The 6,478-nt window shown below is 51.8% G+C and overlaps 1 long non-coding RNA gene across 1 annotated transcript; it reads right to left on the bottom strand.

The window, feature by feature from the left end:
- Positions 1–1,198: 1,198 nt before the first annotated feature.
- On the bottom strand, positions 1,199–4,249 carry LOC137450683 (uncharacterized). The gene is made up of 4 exons (XR_010989618.1): positions 4,071–4,249; positions 3,790–3,946; positions 2,265–2,426; positions 1,199–2,171 (listed from the first exon to the last, which is right to left on the bottom strand). It is a non-coding gene; the product is annotated as an uncharacterized lncRNA (long non-coding RNA).
- Between the last annotated feature and the right edge of the window lie 2,229 nt (positions 4,250–6,478).

Raw genomic sequence — 6,478 nt, 5'->3', positions numbered from 1 at the left:
GAGCCAGTGGAAGCACTTCCCACCTAAACTGTACTGACCAAAGGGAGCGCGGCTCTGCTTTCCCACTCCGGGAAATCTGCCACGCTGCAAGATGAGAAGGAGACTGGGAGGGATTGAGAGGAACTGGGAAAGGACTAGGAGAGACTGGGAGGGGACTGGGAGTGACGGGGATGGGACTGGGAGGAGACTGGGAGAGGATTGGGAGGAATGGGAATGGGGATGGGGACAGGACTGAGAAGGGACTGGGAGAGACTTGGAAGGGACTGGAAGGAGATTGGGAAGGACCGGGAGGGACTGTGAGGAATTCCAAAGGGAATGGGAGGGAATGGGAAGGAAACGGGAGGAACTGGGATGGAAATTGGAAGGACTAGGGGTGACTGAGAAGGACAGGGAAAGAACTGGGAGGGACTGGGATACCACTGGGACCCTCACAAGTCTATGGCACCAGATGGGATCCATCCCAGGGCAGAGAGCTCTGGCAGATGAGCTCCAAGCCACTGTCCAACATTTGCCACCAGTCCTGCCCTAAAGGCTCGGGCCTCTGATCTAATCCTCAACAGCCACCAGTGACACCAGAATGGTGAGAAATGCCATTTCCCCAATAGATGGAGTCACCTGCTCAGACAGCAAAAAGCAGTCTCGGGGACAGGAGGCTCTTGGCAACAGCCAGCCTGCTCTTCTGACCTGAGTGCCACAGAAGGGTATAAGAGTAGATCACCTTGAAGGCCACCGCACGGACCGCAGAGGACATTCAGGTGCTCGTGCCTAACAGAAAAGATGTGTGAAAAGCAGGTGTTGCATCACTAACCTAATGTCCCTCTGTGACCAGGGGACCTTCATCCCAATCCCATCATGGGGTGGAAAAGATTTCCTGCTGGTCGCTGTAAGGCAGGACTTTAACGCTTTCCCTAGCAAGTTTCTCTGAAAAGAAAATGGGGAATGAGACTTGAAGGAGTAAGGAGGAGATGAAGAAGATGGACTGTAGCACAGGCCATCCACCAGCTACAGACATTTTCCCCTGCCCATGTGCTCTGTGGACTAAGAAGAGTTCCCTTCTTTTGGCGTGAAAGCACTGGCTTCAATGAAAGAGCTGGCTCCTCCTGAAGGGCAAGTATGAATGGAGCTCTCAAAGTACCACACTTCAGAGCCTCCTACTTGCTAGCACTAAGACAACTGTTCATGTAGAACGACTGGCCACTCACTTCAACAAACCCCACAGAACTGGCTCCTATCAACTCTCCAGAAGACACTGCTGCACTAGCTTGGCTGCCTGACCGGCTCAGTTCAGGTGGCTTAGGATCTCACAGAGGGTACCACAAGAACTGAGTGCCGCAAGAAGGGGCCGCTTATTCGACCAATTTGATCAGCGGAATCCAACTTTATTGAGCATCAGACACATCTTATATACAGTCTGCTATAATTATGCCCACTTGGCAACATACTATTGGTTGCTCTCTAAAAGGTTACATCATTGTTTTCACAACTCTGTGGAATTCTTCTATCCGGTCTAATTGCTCTCTTCCCCAGATCTCGCCTCCTCCTTATCTTGCTTGCCTCCCATCTCAGAGGCAGCTGGACTTCAGCATACCAAGCAATCAGCACTTTCTCACATCTCTTACTCCGCCACTATATTATCACAGAGAATTCTTCAAGGCCTGAATTGCACAGGCGTTCCTGGCACCCAAGGCCCCTCTTGCTCAAAACAATCCTCAACAACTGAGGGGACTGCAATCTTTGCAGCTTCAACTTTCCTTCTCTGCTACTTCTTTTTTCAGATGGATTTTTTTTCAAAGGGACTGCTGGACAGCAGAACAGGATGGATGGCTGGGCCCCAAGAGCAGTGGGGAACAGAGTTAAACCCAGCTGGTGGCTGGCCCGGCAGAAGTGGTGTTCCCCAGCACACAGAGGTGAGAGAGTGTCCCCAGAGAAGGGCCACAAAGCTGGTGAAGGGTCTGGATAACAAGTCTTATGAGGAGTGGCTGAAGGAACTGGGACTGTTTAATCTGCAGAAGAGGAAGCTGAGGGAATTAAGGTGTGGTCTGGCTTCAGCTCTCAACTAGTTCCACGTTGAACAAGAACAGCTTGTACTCACAGAAGGCACTGGCTGCTTGGGTTCAAGGTTCCTGTAGAGCTCAGGCTATCTCTCTTCTTTAGTGAGGTCATTCTCTCACCTAGGCAGAGAGAAGAAAATGCAGCTATAAAATTAGACCACTGGAATCGTGAGACTCGTTCTGTGTGCGACTCCAGGAGAATCCAAACCTAACCTTGGAGCTGCCCTTAAGAGCTCCTCTTTGGAAAACTCTCGCTGCCGGGCCCCACAAACCCCACACCCTCTGTCAGCAAACCGGATGTACGAGCTGAAGAGTGTCAACAGAAACCGTACGTGGACAGCTCAGGAAAATCCTGCCAGTCCCAGCACACCAGACCTGGAATGATCAAAGAAAGTCTGTTAACAACTGTCTGTGTGTCTGCTCATAGCTTGAGGAGTAACAGAGCAGGAACAATTCTCAAAAGGTTTTCACTGCATTCCTAGGGCACTTGAAGGATTGCCCTGGCTGTAGTTAATACCTAGAAATTCCTATCAAAATCTTTGCAGCACAGCAAGGAAACTAAAACAACCAACAAAGCACAGACTGCTTTATATTATCAAGCAGGAACTTGAAATCCTACAGGAATTGTGGGGTTTTTATGACAAATTGTGATGAATATACTGGTGATCTATGTTTAAAATTATAAGACTTAGAGTGCCCTGGGATTAAGGGTCAGGATCTTGTGAGGCCTGTTTTGAGAGCAAAGGGAAAGAAACATATCTTGCAGACTTGCAAGGATACTGTCTGGTTAGTTGGAGACATCACGGCTGAGGCGGAGCTTATCTTAAAGATAAACATTCAGACCTAGGAATTTGTTTTCTTCAGATAAGAAGCCTGCAAAATTGCGCACGTGAGAAAATGGATACATTGACCCTTACCACCCAAATGTGGGGAGAAGGGATTTGACCGCCTACTCTAAGACTCATTATCACATGCCTGCCTTCTGTTTAGCATAAGTTTGCTTATGTAGATGATGTAACTATAGAAGATGAAGAAAACTATTGTAAGGCTGCTATGGAGGTGGAGTTTTGTCCCCTCTCAAGCCCAGCGCGCTGCTTTGCTTGCCTTTTATTGCACTTTATTCCCTTTTTATGATCTTTTAGTGCCAATAAAACTGTTACCAAAAACTTTTACCTGGAGTCATCTATAACGCAAATTATTCCTGTTCTTTTTTCCTTCTTTTGGTGTCGTACCACCTAGTACACATTCACCACCTAACCGAACGTCACAGTTGTGATTCAAAGCCAAGCAAGACAAAGTGTATCGAGGGAAAGAAAAGAGAGAGAAAGCTAAAGAGTTCTCCTCCTCTTCACTTTTCCCCTTGAGAGATCCAACACTACAGGAAGGCAGGCCTGAATTTCATGAGCTCTGGGATTCAGATGAGCTCAGGAAATCATTTGGTTTGCACTTCACGGCTGTACACACACAGCTGTGTTCAGCTGTAGAACGACCTCCTTGCAACATGAAATACAGGCTTCCGAAACTGGAGCGTCTGTCCCACTGAGACTTCCACGACCCTCTGTCCAAACCCTACTGACATGTCAATTCAATTGTTCACAGCTTTTACCACAGGTCACTCTTAGCACCTGAGTTTCTGAGCCTAGATGAGACATCCTGCTGTCTGGCTCTGAGTTCAGGAGAACATGCCAAGCTGCTGGCTACCTGCAGACATCACATTGCTAGGACTGAATTGGCTCACCTTTATCTTTCCAACAGGCAGCGCCTCTCTGAATGCTGGATTCACATGAGTGTGCCTAAGGCAGATGACACAAGCAGGCTCTGTGTCCGGCACAGCCCTGAGGGCACTCGCCAGCTAGCAAACAAGCATCACACAGCAGGATGTGGGGGGAAGACAACTGGAAGGGGGAAAGTGAGAAAACTCAGGGGTAGGAATAATAGTAATACCAATAATAAGAGCAATAATAACAATAGCAGAAGTCCTAAGGAGGATAAGGAATGGAAATTAAGGCTATTGCTCACCATCAGCTGAGTGAGGTCAATCCAGTCCTGGAGAGTAGTCCACCGGCCAACCTGCCCTCCAGTCTTCTGGCTGAGCATGTGACATAGCCTTGCTAAATTAGAAAATCCTTGCTGAATATGCAATGCGCTCAGTGGGAATTAAAACGTCCCTGCATTATCAACGCTGTTTGCAGCACAAACCCAAACCCACCCCGAGACACCCCCAGCTCCCACGGGAGCCTGCAGAGACCTCCCAAAGGGTCCGTCGGAGGTGCCCAGCTGCCTCTCCACGACCCTTGATCCTTTCAGATGGCCCCACCAGAACTTTACATATCCCCAGACCCTTTGAGGTGTCCCCAGACCTCCTCCGTCACCCCCAAAAGCCCTGCCGATGGCCCCAGACCACCTTCAGATGCCGGAAGGAACACACCTGGGAGTCCCGGGCCGGCAGCGACACCGGAAACCGCACTGCAAGCTCCCCGAATGCGCCAGGACCCCTTGCCCCGCCAAAGGACGGCGGTTCGCAGGCACCCTGGGGCACAGAACGGCATCATGCGCCGAATCAGGGCTCTCCGCGACCGGTCCGGCTCCAAAGCTGCTCTGCGCGGCGCCCGCCCCCCCGGCCAGAAAAGCGGGGCGCAGCCCGCGAGGAGGGCGCGTGCGCGGGACCAGACCCGCTGCGGCGCAGGCGCCGTATCCATAGCGACCACCGGGACGCTGCCCCCCTGGCGCGAGCAGAGCCGGGCTAGGGCGCAGGCGCCGTATCCATAGCAACCACCGGGACGCTGCCCCCCTGGCGCGAGCAGAGCCGGGCTAGGGCACAGGCGCTGGATCCATAGCGACGCTCGAGTCAAGCTCTCCGCTCACCGCTCTTCCCCTAAGAATTTTCGAGCATTCAGCGCAGTTAGGCTGCAGAAATTAGCTCCCCCGGGGCGGCACACGCCGCAGCACGGCTGCACTGCCGGCCATTACACACCGGGTGGCAGCATTGAGATCCCCCGGGGCGGCACACACCGCGGCACGGCAGCACTGGCCTTAGAGACAAAGCTGTCTTTGATCTGGGTACCAGCTGCAGCTCTCAGCAGTGCCTAGCTGCAGAGCAATGGCCTGCACCTTCATCCTGATCCAGGTGGAGAGAGAACTGCCAGGAACACAGCTTCTCTGCTCCGGTTGCAGCATCCCCAGGGGCCGAGCGCAGCCTTGCTGTTAGTGAGGAACACAGCCCCTGTGAGAAGCTTCTGGGGTCAGGGGACAAACAAGGGGTTTTCCACACTGGAAACAAGGGAAGTCTCTTTGCCACCCCCTTTGCCACCACCCCTAACCCTAACCCCCTAACCCCAACCCCCTAACCCTACGTCTGCCGGCCCCTGCACCCTCACCCTGGTGCTGTCCACGACGCAAACCCTAAACCCCCTGACCACCACACTATCGTTAACCCCGACCCCAAACGCAATCCTCACCCGGACCCTAAGTTGCCCATCCGCCCCTTTGCCCATCCGCCCCTTGCCCTAATCTCCACCTGAATAATCTCTCCTCCCTACCTCCATACTCACAAATGCTATTACTGGGCATTTAGAAAGCTTTAGCTAGCACCCCTGTCCTTCTCCTCACTTACCTGCAAAGGCTTCTAGCATGTAAAAACAAATTGCACATACTACAACACACAGTTTAGAAATATGCCATGTTCTTCCCTTAGGCAGGGGACCTTCCTTCATTTGTTTTCAGAAGGATGTTGCTACTTCCTTGCCCTGCTTTTGTTTCTTAGTTTATTAGTACTAGAAACCATATACGCATCCTACACCAAACCACAATGAAGTGCAACAAGCACTAATGCTGCAGATTCCGTGACTGGCCGTGCTCCCATTGACACCTTTCGCTTCGTCCGTCTCTGGCCACGCTCCTCAAGAAGACGTGGAACCGCAGATCGGGACTCCCACTCGCTTCGTAGGTATTATCTACGTCTCAGTCTTGCACACGCTCCCACTGACATCTTTCGCTTCGTCCGTCTCTGGCCACGCTCCTTGCGAAGACGTGGAACCGCAGATCGGGACTCCCGCTCGCTTCGTAGCTATTTTCTACGTCTCAGTCGTGCCCGCTCTCACTCGCACGCTCAAAGCATCAACAGAGTGTCAAACATAGGAGGAACCTCCCCTGCCTCCACACAAGCCATCCTACAATTCATTACGTCCCTAAGGGACACAGGGTTTAGGACCAACACAGTCAGTTTACAAGGTTCAGCGGCAACACTGTCAGTTCACAGGGTTCAACAGCAACACCATGAGTTTACAGGTTTCAGCAGCAACACAGACCGTTTACAGAGTTCAGCGGCAACACTTTCACTTTACAGAGTACAACGGCAACACAGTCTGTTTACACAGTTCAGCGGCGACACTGTCAGTTTACAGAGTTCAGCGGCGACACTGTCAGTT

This window comes from Melanerpes formicivorus, unplaced genomic scaffold (genome assembly GCF_026170545.1).
Source record: "Melanerpes formicivorus ecotype bairdi unplaced genomic scaffold, bMelFor1.0.p_v2 SCAF_37, whole genome shotgun sequence".
Classification (NCBI taxonomy): Eukaryota; Metazoa; Chordata; class Aves; order Piciformes; family Picidae; genus Melanerpes; species Melanerpes formicivorus.
The sequence above is the reverse complement of the archived record's forward strand: the minus strand, read 5'-3'. Positions and strand labels throughout refer to the sequence as shown.